The sequence below is a fragment of the Vicia villosa genome, unplaced genomic scaffold, assembly GCF_029867415.1.
Source record: "Vicia villosa cultivar HV-30 ecotype Madison, WI unplaced genomic scaffold, Vvil1.0 ctg.002675F_1_1, whole genome shotgun sequence".
Lineage (NCBI taxonomy): Eukaryota > Viridiplantae > Streptophyta > Magnoliopsida > Fabales > Fabaceae > Vicia > Vicia villosa.
In genome coordinates, this window is record NW_026705999.1 from 304,926 (window position 1) to 321,520 (window position 16,595).

The window sequence follows — 16,595 nt, forward strand, 5'->3', positions numbered from 1 at the left end:
TAGAGAGAAATGGACTAGATCATACGACAACAGGCAACGATGGGGGCACATGACTACAAATCTTGTGGAGTCTATGAACGGAGTGTTTAAGGGCATCAGACACCTTCCGATTACTGCCTTGGTGCAAGCAACCTACTATAGGATGGCTTCTTTTTGCACAAAGAGGTGAGTGTTGGAGTGCAGTTTTAGAATCCGGACAAGTATTTAGTGAAACCTGCGTTAAATTCATGAAAGAACAATTTGCCAAAGTCAACAGCCACAATGTTACATCTTTTGACCGATTCAACTGGACCTTCAATGTCAAAGAAACAATTGACCATAACGAGGGCCTTTCGAGACAACAATACAGGGTTCTTACAGACGAAGGGTGGGACCTTGCTCGGAGTGTACAACAATGTATTTCAAGTGATGGCAAAGGAGGACTATTGGCCTGCGTATGAGGGGGACGTGGTTTGACAACATGCGGCGAAAGAAAAGAGGTCGACCAAACGGCACACGCATCAGAACCGAAATGGATGATCATGAGAAAATGGTACGAAAGTGTGGCATATGTCGTGAAGTCGGGCACAATAATCATGGAGCAACCTCCACCAACAATTAGTTGTATGTCATGTGTTTGTACTTCTAATATTTTTGTAGTTGTGTTTGTACTACTTATGTATTTATATTTATATTTGTACTACTTATGTATTTGTATTATCTTTTATTAAATCAACTAGTTATGTATTTTTTACTATCTTTAATTAAATCAACTAATATGTATTTGTCTTGTAGTGAAGCTATCTTCATGACCGATACTGTCAGTCTATATTTTGGACAGTCAAGTACGCATGCTTTCGTCTAGTCACGTCAAGTCAGGCGGTGATCAGTGTGCTTGCATTTGTCATTCAATTTAGGCGTGCTTGTAAACAGTACGCAACAATACTCCTTTTCTACCCACTACTATTATAAATTAGGTGTTTCCCAATTCTATACTAAACAAATAAGGCATACATTCTCATAAATCAGAGTAAAGAAGCATGCATCTCACGGGGGCGTTACACGTATTTCAAAATAAAACAACATGCAATGGTCATTTCCGAATAACACGGGATTTAAAGCAACATGCGAAAACACAACGGAATAATCATCTCATCAAATAAATGGTAAAATCGGATGACTCCCATACATCATCCACCATATCTCAATATTTCGGCTCAAGGCCATTCATCAACAAAATAACGTATTCAAATACGAAATACAATATGAGTAAACAATTATCTCATAACAACGAGTTATAAAATATAAACTCAAATCCCATGTGTTATATATGACCAGAGCACAAGTGACTGCTTAGTCACGACACCTTACAAGAGATATAAATCTCTAAGCTAAGCCTCCTTCGAAGCATCTCTATCCACGAAACCTGCACGTTACCAACAAAGGATAACATTCAAACAGAAGGGTGAGAATTCAAATTCTAAATAGAAAATATAATAATGGGAAAATGCAACATAAGTTAGCATACATTTCACAATTATTCTTTTTTCCCATAACATGCATCATATGCAATTAACCAAGATTCACATATTCTTGTTATACAATATAGCTTATTTAATTCCACATAATCAAACATGATTACTAAACAATGTACATAATTATATTTCACCAACATATAGATTCTAAGTACATATAATTTCACATCTACATCACATATGTTTCAATCACATATATCACAATCATAACACAATAATCATTCATATCAAATGAATCACCAAATTCACTTATCACACCTCATACACACATAACATAATCGCACAACACATTCACACCGACACGTGCGACTCAAGTGTGACTCTATGCAACATGAATGTGGATCCCTGCTTGTTATCATTACGGTAAACCGATTGCCACTCTCTATAGACAAGATAACCATCTCAAAGCTCCATTCGGCGTTAAGCTTTCAAATCCCATTCGGAGTTAGATTTGGGACAAGTAAATAATCCTCTTGAGATTACCCAACATTTCCACTTTCAAAGACTCATGCTTGTGTACGTGTGCAACAAAACAAGACTCGTGCATTTAAGACGATCTCTCTATTTCTTAAACTACACAGCCACATCTTTACAACTTTGCACAACATTACACAACATGACATTCAACTCAATCTCAAGCATCAATTAGCATTTAGCAACCAATCACATAATTCACGGTTATCATATCACATAATGCATCATTTGAACATTGATCATGCACAATTCATCCATAACATACACATATAATTACATGTTATTCCCAATTAACATGATAATTAAATTAAACAATTGCCAACTAATCCTACTCTATCATATAGACAATTATTTAAGCTTCATCATGCTTCAAACGACACATAAAAAGGACTTACGGATCAAAAGTTATGCTAATTCTAAGTTACAAATATTTTTCCAAAGTACACAGTGGAACTCGGTTCCTCCCCATGTGAGAACCGGGTTATGACTTTCTAAAAAGCTCGTTTCTGGTTTTTACTATGGGAAACCGGGTTGGCACATCTGGGAACTGGTTCCCACATAACAGTAACATAAAAATCAATAGTTTTGACAGCAAAACACATTTCAAATCATACCCAATCCAACCCAAACGAACATAAGCATTTAGAATCATCAATTCAACTCATTAAACATCCAATTCATGCAACAATAACTTCATTTATCACCATATAATAACATAACAACAAGAGATTCATAAAATGAGCAAAAGTTACACAAACCATAACATTTCCAAAACTATGAAATTGAGAGATGAAGAGATTCACATACACAAACAAACATTTACCCAATCATAGATTCTATAATAACTTGGATTCAAACCCTTACCTTATCTCTTAGTCCACCCTCTTGATGATTCTACAACCCCTCTTCTCTCTTCCATGTTCTTCTTCTTTTTCTCTATCTTTCTCTTCTTTCTATTTTTCTCTCTTTTACAAAATTATGACAAATGACCTAACTCTCTCACTATCTTCCCCTCTAATTTGGGATTAACCCAATTATTACCCAACACTTATTACTAATTAGGCCCAACAACTTATCTCCTAATATTCACTAATTGTCCAATAAATCAAATTAGCACAAAACACATATATTTAAATATTCAAATAATTATTATATCACATAATAACTACTTAAATAAATAATTATTAAAAACACCAAATACCATAATTACTAATATAATTAATAAAAATACTAATAAAATCAGGCTGTTACAACTCTCCCCCACTTAAAAGATTTTTCGTCCTCAAAAATTCAGTCGATACAACCATCTCAATACCGAAACCACATTTGCTCCCTCCAGATTCACACCAAAGCAAAACGTTCCACGTCTTCAACTATACAAGGTTGTAAAAGATACCACTCCATTACCCGAATGGAATACCATGCAACACATAGCTCTCTCAACGTAAAACTTAGCAAGTCTCTTCATCCTATAATCCATCCTCATTGAAATAAAATAAGTGCATCTCGTCCACTTATCCATAGTAGCTGTCATACCCCAAAATTTTCCCATCACATTTTTATACCCAAGCTCATCCAAATATCAACAGCTCAAGATCTAAATGGATGCACACTCTCCTAAGCAATAAGGACCAAAACTAGGGTTTTGTTTCTCTCCAAGAAAAATCAACTTCTGATACCTCAAGTGGACTTCATGGCCTCTCACATGCTTCAAAGGATCCTCGTGACAAGTTTCAAGCTCTGATTCAAAAGATTGCTCACTCAATGGCCCAAAAGATCAATAATCGACTAGTTGACCTAAAAGTCAAACTATGGTCAAACCATAGTCAAAACTCCTGATTTTTTGTCAAACATCTTTATTTTGAAGTATCATTCACCATTTAATTAAGAATTGATCATGGTTCATCAAGGAAAGATCAGAATTCAACAATTCCAAAAGTTTCTAAATTAGGGTTTTCATAGGAGAAAGTCAACTGAACTTTGACCAGCCATAACTCCTACATGGAACATCAGAAATTTTCCATCCATTGATCATTTTGAAGGAAATTGAATTCCCTACAATTTTGCATCTCACAAGTCAAGTCTAAAAATGCTTCATTTAAGAGATATGAGCCAATACATTACAATCCTTCTAGAAACTCGCAAAAAGTTGTTTTCTTCCAGGAGCCATATCATCAAGATAACATCCTTAAATCGAAAAAGGCTTCCAAAGTGGCTTGAAGAGGACATATTGGGCTTTCTAAAAAGTCCTAGAACATGGTCATATGATAAATAATGAGGGAGATATGCCTTGTCGAAGTTGGTCAAATTTTGAGAAAATGCATGAGGCAAATAAGCACTAAACTTGAAACTTTTTCAAATGGGCCCATATTTTTATGATCCAAACTAGTTCCTAACATTATCCATAGTCTCTAAGTCCAACTACACGCCCTCCTTCTATTTATTTAATTTATTTTTGAATTAAATCATTTAAATTCATTTTTAACTAAAATAAAATACAAAGAAAAAGTTTAAGGGCGTGTGGGCTTGTTTTTCATGTATATTGAGAGCCAAGGAAGTCCATGAAAACTGGAAAAAACTCACAAGGTCTGATTGATAGGAGACTGGCCAATTTTGGGAAAGATTGCATTTGATTTCCAATCAAATATTTTCTCCATCAATGCAATATATTCTTGGCATAATTCTTAACCTAATTCAATATACTATATATATGCAAGGATACCAAATGCTGAAGGACGAAAAAAAAGGGAGAAGAACTAGGGTTCACGAGTTACAAAAATTCAAAGAATACTAGGGCAAAGGATATTTTTGGTAGCAGCTACTCTCAAACGAAACTAATGCTATATTCCTTCTCCTTAGGTAATTCTGAGTGAGTAAGTATTCATACAGCATCAACACGTCATGTAAGTACCATGTTATATGTCCTTCATGTTTATTCAAAGTGGTGATCGTCGAATTTAGTTATCTAACGCGTTTCCATGAGTGTTGTTGCTTTTAACGTGTTTGTAACAGTGTTTAGGACGGTTTAGAGTCATTGTTTCAAAGCTTTGGCAAAAGGATGAGGATTCACCATTCTTAGGGCTTCAAAGATGGAAGCTTTCGTTTCCACGTTCCACGACTTATTCGTCCAAAACAATGACACTAATAAGTCTGTGGCAAGCCTTTAAGATGATTTGGGCGCTTTTCTAGTTTCTTTTACGTGTATTTTTTTAGTTTCATCATGTGTAGAATTTTTCTATGAAGGTCGAAGGAAATTCCGCAGGAAAATACATAGGCATTTCTGCAGCAAATATCGCAGGTGCCGAGGAAGATGATGAAGAACAGTAACACATCTTCTTGGACTTGCACGCGTGGATGCGTCCCAGAATCTCATTGGTCCGTCAAACTCACAATACTCTCTCTCATTTGCCCAAGGCGCGTGGCCCTACATCATTGGCCAGTCAAAGTGTCAAAAGATCTTCTCTCTTTTTTTCATTGGACCACGCCAAATACTGGGGTCCACTTGTTGACTGCTTTGAAATCCCATTAGTTTTAAAAGGTTTTATATTTATTTCTTATTTGATAATATTATAACAACTAACAATTGTAGCAGGAATGTTTAAGGAATCATGTTGATAGCCAAGGGGTCCCAGGTTCGAACCCCAGGATCGACATTGTATTTTTTCAAGTCATTTAAATGCAGATCCAGTGCTTCGCTCCTCCATACGCGCGTGTTACATCCTCAGATCTCCACCGTCGGAACCCCACCATGACCAATCCAATGGCGCAAAGCTGCAACCCCGTGGTGTTCCTCCAGGACTTCTCCGCACCAGATCCCAACGCCTTCAGCACCAGGTTTTTCTTTTTCTAAATTTTTTTTATGTATACTATCTTTTCTTTTCCCCTTTTAATAAACCAATATAGTTTTTTTAAATACAGTTTTTTTTAGGTCTTTATACAAAAACTCTTAAAACTTTTTTTTAACAATTTGTATTCCTTTAATTAATAGAATTATTTATTTTTAAATTTAATAATTAAATTAGTTGATAATTTTAATTATGATAAATTAGCTCTAGTTTTTTTAGTAAGTAGAATTAAGAATAATAGTTGAATTGACTTAGGCTTTCAATCAATCTCCTTTAACCCCGATTTTTCCCAACTTTGATTTCCTCGCGACTCTCTTCTCATCTCAAAATCCCTTGAATGTCGCATGTATGATTATTCGCTATTTAATTATGCTTTTATTAAATTACGCTTTTATTAAATTATGCTCCTTTTTAATTATGATTTTATTTAAATTCTACTATTTATTTAATTATTTAAATTCCGTCATTTAAATTCTAGAATGTGTATAGGTTGCACATTTTTGGATGTAATGGTTAATTAGAATTTTATTTCCTCACATTTACTTTCCGCATCTCCCGGTTTTGGTTATGTACCCCCTAATCCCAAAGCCTTGTAATAGCATAAGATATTTATTTTCCGCAATTTATTTTCTGCATGATATTAACTGCGTGGTTAGTAATTTAGGGAGTGACAACTAATTAATTGGACTTAATTCACCTAATACAAGATAAATATATGAATCTAATCCACGTGATTGCTGCACACACTCACCTTTAAGGTAACACCCTCTTATGATGCCTTCTCGATAAAATAGTCAAGTCCCTTCGAGCGTAGGGACTCCTTAGCCTGTTGCCTTCGATAAAATCATCATAGTCCCTCGATATAAAGATCATATTCCCTTCGAGTTGCCTACGATACATATGATCTCGTCCCTCGATGTTGCCTCGATAAATGATGATCGTCCCTTCGAATGCTAAGGAGTCTTTACATGTTGCCTAAAAAGACTATTATGTCCTTCCCTTATACTACCTGCCCTCTTTATGGCAAGGGACAGTATTATGGCGAACGATTACTCGATGACCCTTTCAACATCCAATTGAAAGACTTCCTGCCTTCTCATGGTATGGATAGACCCTTTCGCCCGAAAGACTTAAAGAACAAGAAAGACGAACTTAGGGTAGGTAGTTCTTAAATGCTTGTTCACATTCAATTCAACTTTCAAATTACTTTTCACACTCTCTTTTCAAATACTTTCAAAACAAGGCTACGCTTATTTACAAGCTAAAGTCCTTAACGAAATCTTTTTACTATTCACACACGACACTTTTCAAACAATTCAAACAAACAAGTGAGCTAAGCAATTAAGAGCCCATGGATAACCATGGATGCAAAGGGTGCCTTACACCTTCCCTTTGTATAACCTACCCCCCGAACTCAAAATCTTTCAAAGGTCTTTCCTGTTCTTTTAGCCTTTCCCAATTGGATAAAACAAAAGTCGGTGGCGACTCTTGCTATCCGCAACATTTTGATAAAAAGTCAGTTCACCGGATTACAGTAACTTGAATCACTTCACAACTACTTGATATTTTTAGCAACCCGAAAGAAAATCCATAGAGATACTATCTCACTTCCACTCTAATAGGATAAATGTTGCACCAACTAAACGGTTTCTGACAAGTCCAACTCAATTACACAATTCCGCTATATCCCTCTTCATACTTTACCACTAAACATTTTCCTCAAAGCTTGATACATTTTAGTAGCATTATGATGTATACTCAAACCATTATGATGTCTTTCATTCAAAATTCTCTTTTCCAACTTCGAAATATCAGAAATGCAAACTCGATCACGACCTTTCATGACTCTAATCTTGTCAATCCGAAAGTGATTACCTTTACTTTGATTAATCAACGTCCTCGTCACCCAATTGCAAATCAAATTTCTGACTCTCTTTAATCTCGTTAAGAACATCACACGTAGGCTTCAACATACTAAGTGTAAGACCCGTAATTTTATAAATAAATTAATATTTTAAAATTATAGTATATTCTCACCTCTATAATATATTTTTGATCAAATATATAGTTAAATAGTATTTATACTAATAAAATCTTAGAATTTTTATTTCATTAGTAGTTCAAGACATAAGTTTCTTAAAAATTTTGGTTTCAGTCTCTTTAATGTTCAGTAAAATTAACCGCCTTAATTTTTAAAACAACCCCTGTTTGATAAGGAGATTCTAGTAATAGAATAACAAAATTATTTATGAAAGTGTTAAAAAATAAAAATAGTTTCTCTTGAAATTAATTTCCGGTCTCTCCAATAAATGGTAGTTTTACCAGCTTAAAATTTTAAAATAATCTCTGTTCATAACAAAATTTTATCAATGAAAACATAAATTATTTTTAGTAGATTAATAAAAAGTTAATAATAAAAATAATAAATTTTATTTTTCTCGACCGATATTTTTGTATAACGCAATATAGAATAACCTGAAAAAGAATTTCATTGTCGGCAAAAAATTATTTCAGGCATTTTTATCAGTGTCACATAACACCGAAAATTATACAGATAAAACAAAATAAAAATTCTGAAGAGATAACGGTAGATATTTGTAGATATGAGAGAATATTCATCATAACATGTATTAATGAGAAGTGATTGGTCATGATGATCAGCTGGCAAGTATAAAGAAACCCTCGGATATAGCTGAAGGAAAACAACATAAGAAGGTGAACTCTTGCTATAAATAGGGTAGTATTATGTTAGTACTACACACCAGAAAAAGAAATATATAGTTGATCACTCTCTATTCTCTCTTCATACTTTCTTACACAGTAGAGAAAAAAATAACACTCCTAGTTCATCTTCACATTTAGGTAAGTCCTCCTCACTCTCTCTTTAAATTTTACCTATTATATATTATACACAAATAGTTATAATTGCTAAAACTTTGTTTTTTTTCTTCTGTAATAAATTTCCAGTATTATTTTATTACCATTTAATTAATTAAAATTAATTACTTATTTTAAATAAATAAATAAAAAAGGCTCATACTTTAGATTCTTTACAACCTTGTTGTTCAATTAATTGTGATTAAATAAAAATGAAGTTAAGTCATAAATAAAATTTCTACAATAAATACAAAATATTATTTAAGTATAATAATTAGACTATTTCATTCAAACACTAGTGCATGATTTAAACTTTAGTAAAATTATATCATGTAAGTTGTATTATGTAGGTGGTATCATGTAGGATGTATCATTTATATTTAATATTTAATTAATATCAAAAGAGATTATTTTACAGTACATACATAAGCATTTTTAGAAATGTCCACGTAAAGGTGTTTCTAGATTTGTGCTGAAAAACTCTTGTACTCTCGTAGCCTTGTTTTTAAAGAAAGATAAGGGTCGGAGAATCAAGAGGATTAACCGATTTTCGCCGCCACGACCCACCTAAATTCCAAGGGGATGTTACTCCCGAGAAGGCTGACTTATGGCTACAGGAAATTGAAAAGATCTTTGAAGTAATCAATTGCCCTCCAGGGGCAAGGGTATCGTATGCCACCTATCTCCTCTTAGGTTTTCTAAAAATTGGGTATTAATGATTAACATTAAAAAAAGAATTTTATTTTTAATTACAAAGTTGCCATTGTATACAAATTTTATATCTTTTTTTTAATAAAATAGGTATTATATCAATAATTCTAATGTTATTTCTATACTAGTGGATGCAGAGTATTGGTGGAGGAGCACTAGATTGATGATGGAGGGCGCACATGAAGAAGTGAATTGGGAATCCTTTAAAATGAAGTTTTTATACAAATACTTTCCCATAGGTGCAAGGACCAAATTGGGAGACGATTTTCTGAAACTTCGACAGGGGGTATGACTCTAGGTGTGTATGCCGCCAAATTTGAAAATTTATCTAGGTATTTCCGATTCTTTAGGGAAGGAGTAGATGAAGTTTACAAGTGTCACCGTTTCCAAGAAAGACTCAAGTACGAACTACAAGACTCGGTGATACCATTAGGGATACAACCATTCCAACCATTGGTGGAGAAATGCAGAGAGGTGGAGGAGATGAAAAATAAGAGGACAAATCGTGGGACGATCCAGAACTCTGGAGGACCTAGCAGTTCAAATTTTCAGAATCAAGGACGTAATAAACAACAAATAAGACCATACCAACGGCCACACTATAACAACCGAGGACCTCAAAGAACAGAAAACTATAACACTAGGGGAAGAAGAGGAACTCAAGTTTCCCCAGGGGTACGTTGTTACCAGTGTGGTAAGGGTGGACACTATGCGAGCGATTGTCCTAATAAGGGTCCTATCTACTTTAAATGCAACAAAAGAGGACATGTGGCAAAGGACTACAAATCCCCAAAGGCAGAGCTAGCCGTGAATACTGCCAGAAATGTTCGACCAACTGCTAAAGGAAGAGTGTATTGCATGGGTACAGAAGGAAGATCTGTAACACCCTTCTAATACCACGCATAAATATTAAACAATAATCGGAGTAAAACATGAAAAGTGCATTACAACTTCCATTAATCAAACAAATACCCATGTCATGCCATAAAAGAGAACGTTAAACCCAAATATTATTCAGACCATCATGTTAACACAGCGGAAATATCTTAACATTTGAGCAATGCAACATCCAAAGTCATAGACTTAAAACGCCACCATAATAAAACACCCAAGTAAAAAGAGTTTAACAAGTAACTCTAAACAACGTCCCCAGTGTTACACGACCAGAGCATGACACGGATCCAACCGACTCTAACAAACTACTTGACGAGCTAATCCTCACCAAGTACAAGGGCTACTCCTCAATCTGAAAAATAACAACAGTAAGGGTGAGTCTCATTCACATTTAACTAATGTTATAAGTGTTGCACCCCAAAATTTGCCCACCTATTTATTTCTAACTGGCTTAAACTTCGCATTCATATGCATCTCTTCATTAGGGCATTAACATTACTCATGCATCATTAACATCTAAAAACATGGGATCATGGAATAAATTGAGGCCTTGCGTAAATGTTGGTACAAGGTTATTTATTTCTTCGAAGAGCGTGTCTTGCACTTGACCAGATGATGTTAATGGCTCATTCATTTGAAGATTACTTAATCAGATGGAATTCTTGGCCTGGGGTTTATTTCTCTAAGCACCTGGTGATCTCTAGGGTTTCCACACTTGGAATACCTGGTTACCCAGTTTGTTTGAGTTTGAGGCCTAGATTCATTTAAGCGGGTTCTTCTACTACAAGCATCGCTTCATGGTATCTACCATTAATAGTTTGGTTTGATTCATTCGGAAGATTGAATGCAAATTGGAGAAAGTGAAAGTTTACACCTACATTTAAAAGAGAAAGAAACTTCGATTGCTGGAGACTTGTCATGTACCATGCCCATTACAACATTATCTGATTCACTACAGAATGTTCATTACGCAAAACCATCAAAAACAAACCAAAACCATTGCACTATTCAATTGCTTCACATTCCAACAAATCCATTACATGCATACTAGTGAATTCAAAAGAGAAAAGGATTTTGAAAGATGTATCATTTGAATCTAAAATGCCCATACAAAGCCTTTTACAAATATTCAAAAGTCTTTACAAATTTACATATCCAAAGTTCATTTCCCTATCCATACTTCCATTCAAATGCATCACAAAAAACAGAGTCCATTACATCATTTCAATTACATTTCAAATATCTCTACAAAACTACACAAAAAGAAGGTCCTAAAAGGCTTTAGCATGTATCTTCAAAGCTTCTTCAACATTTCTTCATGCCAACTAGCCATATAGCCCTGCATTCAACAAAACCAATTTCCTACTAAAATTCAGCCCTACATCTATACATACAAAAACAAGAAATTCAAATACAATCATACAAAGGCCACTTCAATCATCAACAGCAAGTCAATTCACTATATAAGTTCTTTTCAGCATGCCATACGATACACCATTCATAAAGGGTTCGAGAATCATCTTACAGCATCATGCCATTACCATATGTTCCCTACTAATGCTATGGGCTCGATGTACCAGTTCAAAAACAGAATAAAAATATAAATCACAATGGCCATACACTGCACAGTTTGATACAAGACTGAACCGAACTTGCTACGCTTCAAAGTTATCATTCCTGCGTCAATGCAAACCAGAACCATGCAACATTAACAATACGGACCAGCAGCCTTAAACCGAACCAAAGCTTGTTGCGTAATTCATAAAGCTGAATCCACCTCGCACTCGACGCAATTCCTATCAAAGCACTCCACCAGCCTGCATACCGTCACCGCATCAGTTTCAGACTACTCACATGCTAAGGACAAGCAATGCTCAAACAGTTGACCCATAGTCACACGGTTCGCAATTCGCTTCGGTTCGTGGTACGAATTCGGGTACGCGGTTCGCCACCCTAAAAGAATTCGGTACGTGGGGGGTATGCATAGTTGGTACGTTATTTGGGTTCGTGGAACGTTGTTTGAATTCGTGATACGTTGAAATGTAATAATCCATATCATAATTAAAAAATTATTAGTATAAAACAATAAATGAGACTAAAAGTAAGCTTATAAATATTGAAAGCATGTAGAGTAAATGTAGCTTATGAAAGTCCCACATCGGATATATTGATAGCATAAACAGTACAAATAGCTTATAAATAAAGGACTGCAAAAGTGCAGTCAAGCAAAGCAAACAACAATCCTTTGTTGCAATAGGTCCTGGGAAGTGTGGGGCCAAGCATAAGTAGTCATTAATAATATAATATTAATAATGACAGTATAGTGCATGCTTTGATAGCACCAAAATAGTTTAAAATTTTGGCTCTAGGAAGTGTGGTTCGTTGGTACGTAAGTTTTTCCTGAATTCTGGAAGAATTGTCGTGAACCGGTTCACAAAAGTACCGCGAACCGGTACTCATGAACCAATTCGCGGTTCTCTAGGGGGACATGCGAATTATGTAACTATGAGTTGACCGATAAAAAATAGGCTCTCATAACAATTTTGATGAAAAATCAGAGAAGAGAAATAAGAGACCGCACCTTTCAGTTTTCAGCTAATCTCAGAGCTCTTGTTCATGGCAGCACTTTAATAGAAGATGTGGTCTTAGATGAAATCCCAAAAAACAATGCAAAAGAGAAAAAACTATTGAATCAAAAAAGGGCTTCAACCTGACACAAAAATCAGCTTCGGTTAACTCGGTTCAGAAGGAGCATATAACAGACATTTACTAACTGAATTTCACAAGGTAACTGACACTAACAGCCTAACTGCAAAACAGTATTACTAACTAAGCCAATTTCTAACAGCCATAACAAAAAACCAAATCATAACTAACTTCTAAACCTTCTTCAAATTCTCCCCCAATTCCCTATAATAGAACCATAACCACCAAAACAGAAATCAGCTTCACTCATAACTAACATAACAGTTGCAAAAATCAGTCATAACAGAATGTAACAGATCCCTAACAGAAATAACAACTTTGTAACTAACTTTCAGACAAACTCTAACCACCCTCCATTGCTCATAACTAATTTTCAATCCAAAGGCTCTTATCTCCCAATCTCTAACCAACTCAACAACCTTCGCCCAACTATAAATCAATTCCCTCCACCATTTTTCAGTTCCCTCCACCATTTTTTCCCTTTCATTCATCTTCACCCTTCTCACTCCTCTCTAGCTTCTCTTCACTTCTTCTTCAATCATCTTCTCCACCACTTCCCCACTATTGCTCACAGCCATTCTCCATTAACCATCACCAAATCAATCCTCACTCTCTGCAACTTCATCATCTCCTTCCTCTTCTCCACACTCTTCATCCCACTCAATCTTCAACCTTCTTCTTCCAATCTTCAATCACCACCAAAAATCTCCAATTCAATCACCAGGAAATAAAAATACAGAAAAGATCAGAGAAGTTCATAACAGAAAAGGAGAAGAAGATTGAGAGAGAAAGAAGGGTAACAAACCTTTAACTGAACCGTAAAAGAATCCATCAATTCTCTCTTCATCTTCTTCACACCTCTAACCACCAATCTTCATCTTTCTCTTTTCTTCAATAACCGTTTATACCTCTTCAACCGCAATCCTGCAACGGCCAATCTTCATACTTCAACCCAAGCATCCGCCTTGAATCTCTGCAAATCAACATCGATCTCCATCACCTTCAAGAATGCGACCAGCAATCTTCAACGCGATTTCGTTCGTTATCTTCGAATCGCTTTCGGCAATCATCATATTGTTCATCATTATCATCGCAACCACGCAACAATAACGACACCTTCACATCAACTTCAACAGAACGAACACAATGAGAGCTAATAGAGAGAGATTCGTTTGAGAGGAGAGCTAATCGGAGAGTTGAGTCACGACGAGGGAAAGAAGATGAATCGACCGGAGAAGGATCTCCGTCGCAGCACCGTCGCGCGCCGTTCATGAGAAAGAGAGGTAAAGACGAGAGCGAGAAGAGGAGTTTGAAGTCTGAGAGGTGAAAGGTCACATACGAACCCTAATTCCTCTTTCTAATTTTTTTCTGTTTTTTTATTATTTATTTCTTTAATTAAAATTGTTAATTGAAAAAAAACAAAAATCTGAAAACCTTGGGCCTTGACCGAATTGCTAGAACTCACCCCCTAAAGCCCAGTCACATCCTTTTTTTGTTTTGCTGAAGAGAAATTATGACAATAAAAAAATTGTTTTGGGCCACCAAAGTCTTTGGGCCCCTATGCCCTGCTCTTGGCACCACTGTCTTCAACAAGTACCCCCTGTTCACATTTTTGTTCTTGTTAAAATTTAGGTATTGACATAGTTTTTTTTTAGATAATAAAAGGCATAAAAATAATATTTTCTCATTAGATTTTTAGAGGATAACAACATTTAGAATCATAATTTTTGTTTGACTTTTAGGTAATAAAAATGACATAAAAAATGCAATAAGAATACTAGTTTAGGCTTATTAGAATTTAGGTTCTTTAAGTGCAATTTAGACTTGAACTAGAATTCCCTTAACACCAATAAAACTCATAAAAATAGTAGTATTTTTTAGGTTAATTTCGTACCAATGCTTGAATATTTTCTTTTGTACAATTTCCATGCTATTTTTTGTATGATTGTGATGTGATTTTGTTACTTGTTTTTGGCCATATTTTTGGCCTATTTTGTTAATACCATTTTAATGCTTCTTTTAGAAATTAGTCACCATATTAACATTAGGCTTAGATTAGAATAACTTAGATTAGAGAATAGGTTAGTTCCCTTTTGTTCATTCTTTTTCTTTTCAACTTTAAAACACTAATAAATAAATATGCGAATCACATTAAGAAAGTGATAGAGAAATGAGTGGGATTCATTCCCTAATCTGTTTCTCAATCACTTAGTGGCATAGAAATGAGTGGGATTCATTCCCTAATCTGTTTCTCGGTCACTATTTAATGGGAGAGAAATGAGTGGGATTCATTCCCTAATCTGTTTCTCAAACATTAATTAATGGGATAGAAATGAGTGGGATTCATTCCCTAATCTGTTTCTCGGTCACTATTTAATGGGAGAGAAATGAGTGGGATTCATTCCCTAATCTGTTTCTCAAACATTAATTAATGGGATAGAAATGAGTGGGATTCATTCCCTAATCTGTTTCTTGAACATTATATAATGGGATAGAAGTGAGTGGGATTCATTCCCTAATCTGCTTCTCGATCGTTATACATTTTTATGTGATTCTAATCGCAAAGTAAATTCCCTTAAAAAATACCCAACCAAAAACACTTAAAACATCTAATAAAGGCTCGAATTAAAACAAAGTGACAAAGTGGTGCGAAACCTTATATTGGGTTTTGTTCATCATGTAGTTACATAAAAAACACAAACCCAAGTTCATTCTTTTGCCTTGTTAGGCGCTTAAGAACAAGTTAAGTCCATTCCAAAGTAGGCGTGTAAGTCTCCAAAGGTCGAGCATCGTGGATTGCGACCTTAACCTCTATTCAACTAAAAAATACAAAACAAATGGAAACTATGGAGCCGAACTACGGTAGCTCTGATTCCTTGTAAGGGATACGTAGGCATTGGGTCGCGGGGCCTAAGCGAGCACACTTGTAAATAATTCCTTCTTTTCCCCGTATTTCTTTTGCATTCATTCGCATTTAGGTTTAGACATAGATACACCCTTTAGATAGAAACAAACATAGGTGGATACCATCGAGTACGATGGGCGTGAGGGGTGCTAATACCTTCCCCTTGCGTAACCGACTCCCGTACCCTATTCTCTAGTCGAAAGACCTTTGTTCTTGTTTTGAGTTAGGTTTCTGATATTCCTTTCCCGCGATGGGATAAATATATTAGTGGCGACTCTGATTCCATTTTTCGCGGTAGCGACAATAAGGTATAGATACTAAAATATCAAATCACATGTCATTCACCCAATTACAGTTACGATCAGATTCACAACCACACAATCAGTACAACAAACAAACAATCAACACATATTATAACATTGGACAATCTTCCATTCATGTTATAATAACACAAGTAGCCTAATGCAATGCAACTACATGCATGTGGTACTAAAATTTGGGATAACCCAACTCACCGATCCACCATCGTCAAGGATACGACAACACCCACTCACTAATTCCACACAATGGGAATTAGCTACAACTGATCCACCATCATCAAGGATCAGCCACACAATGATTATGAATGCATGTATCAACCATAACATGCTCATCACCCACATAAATCAG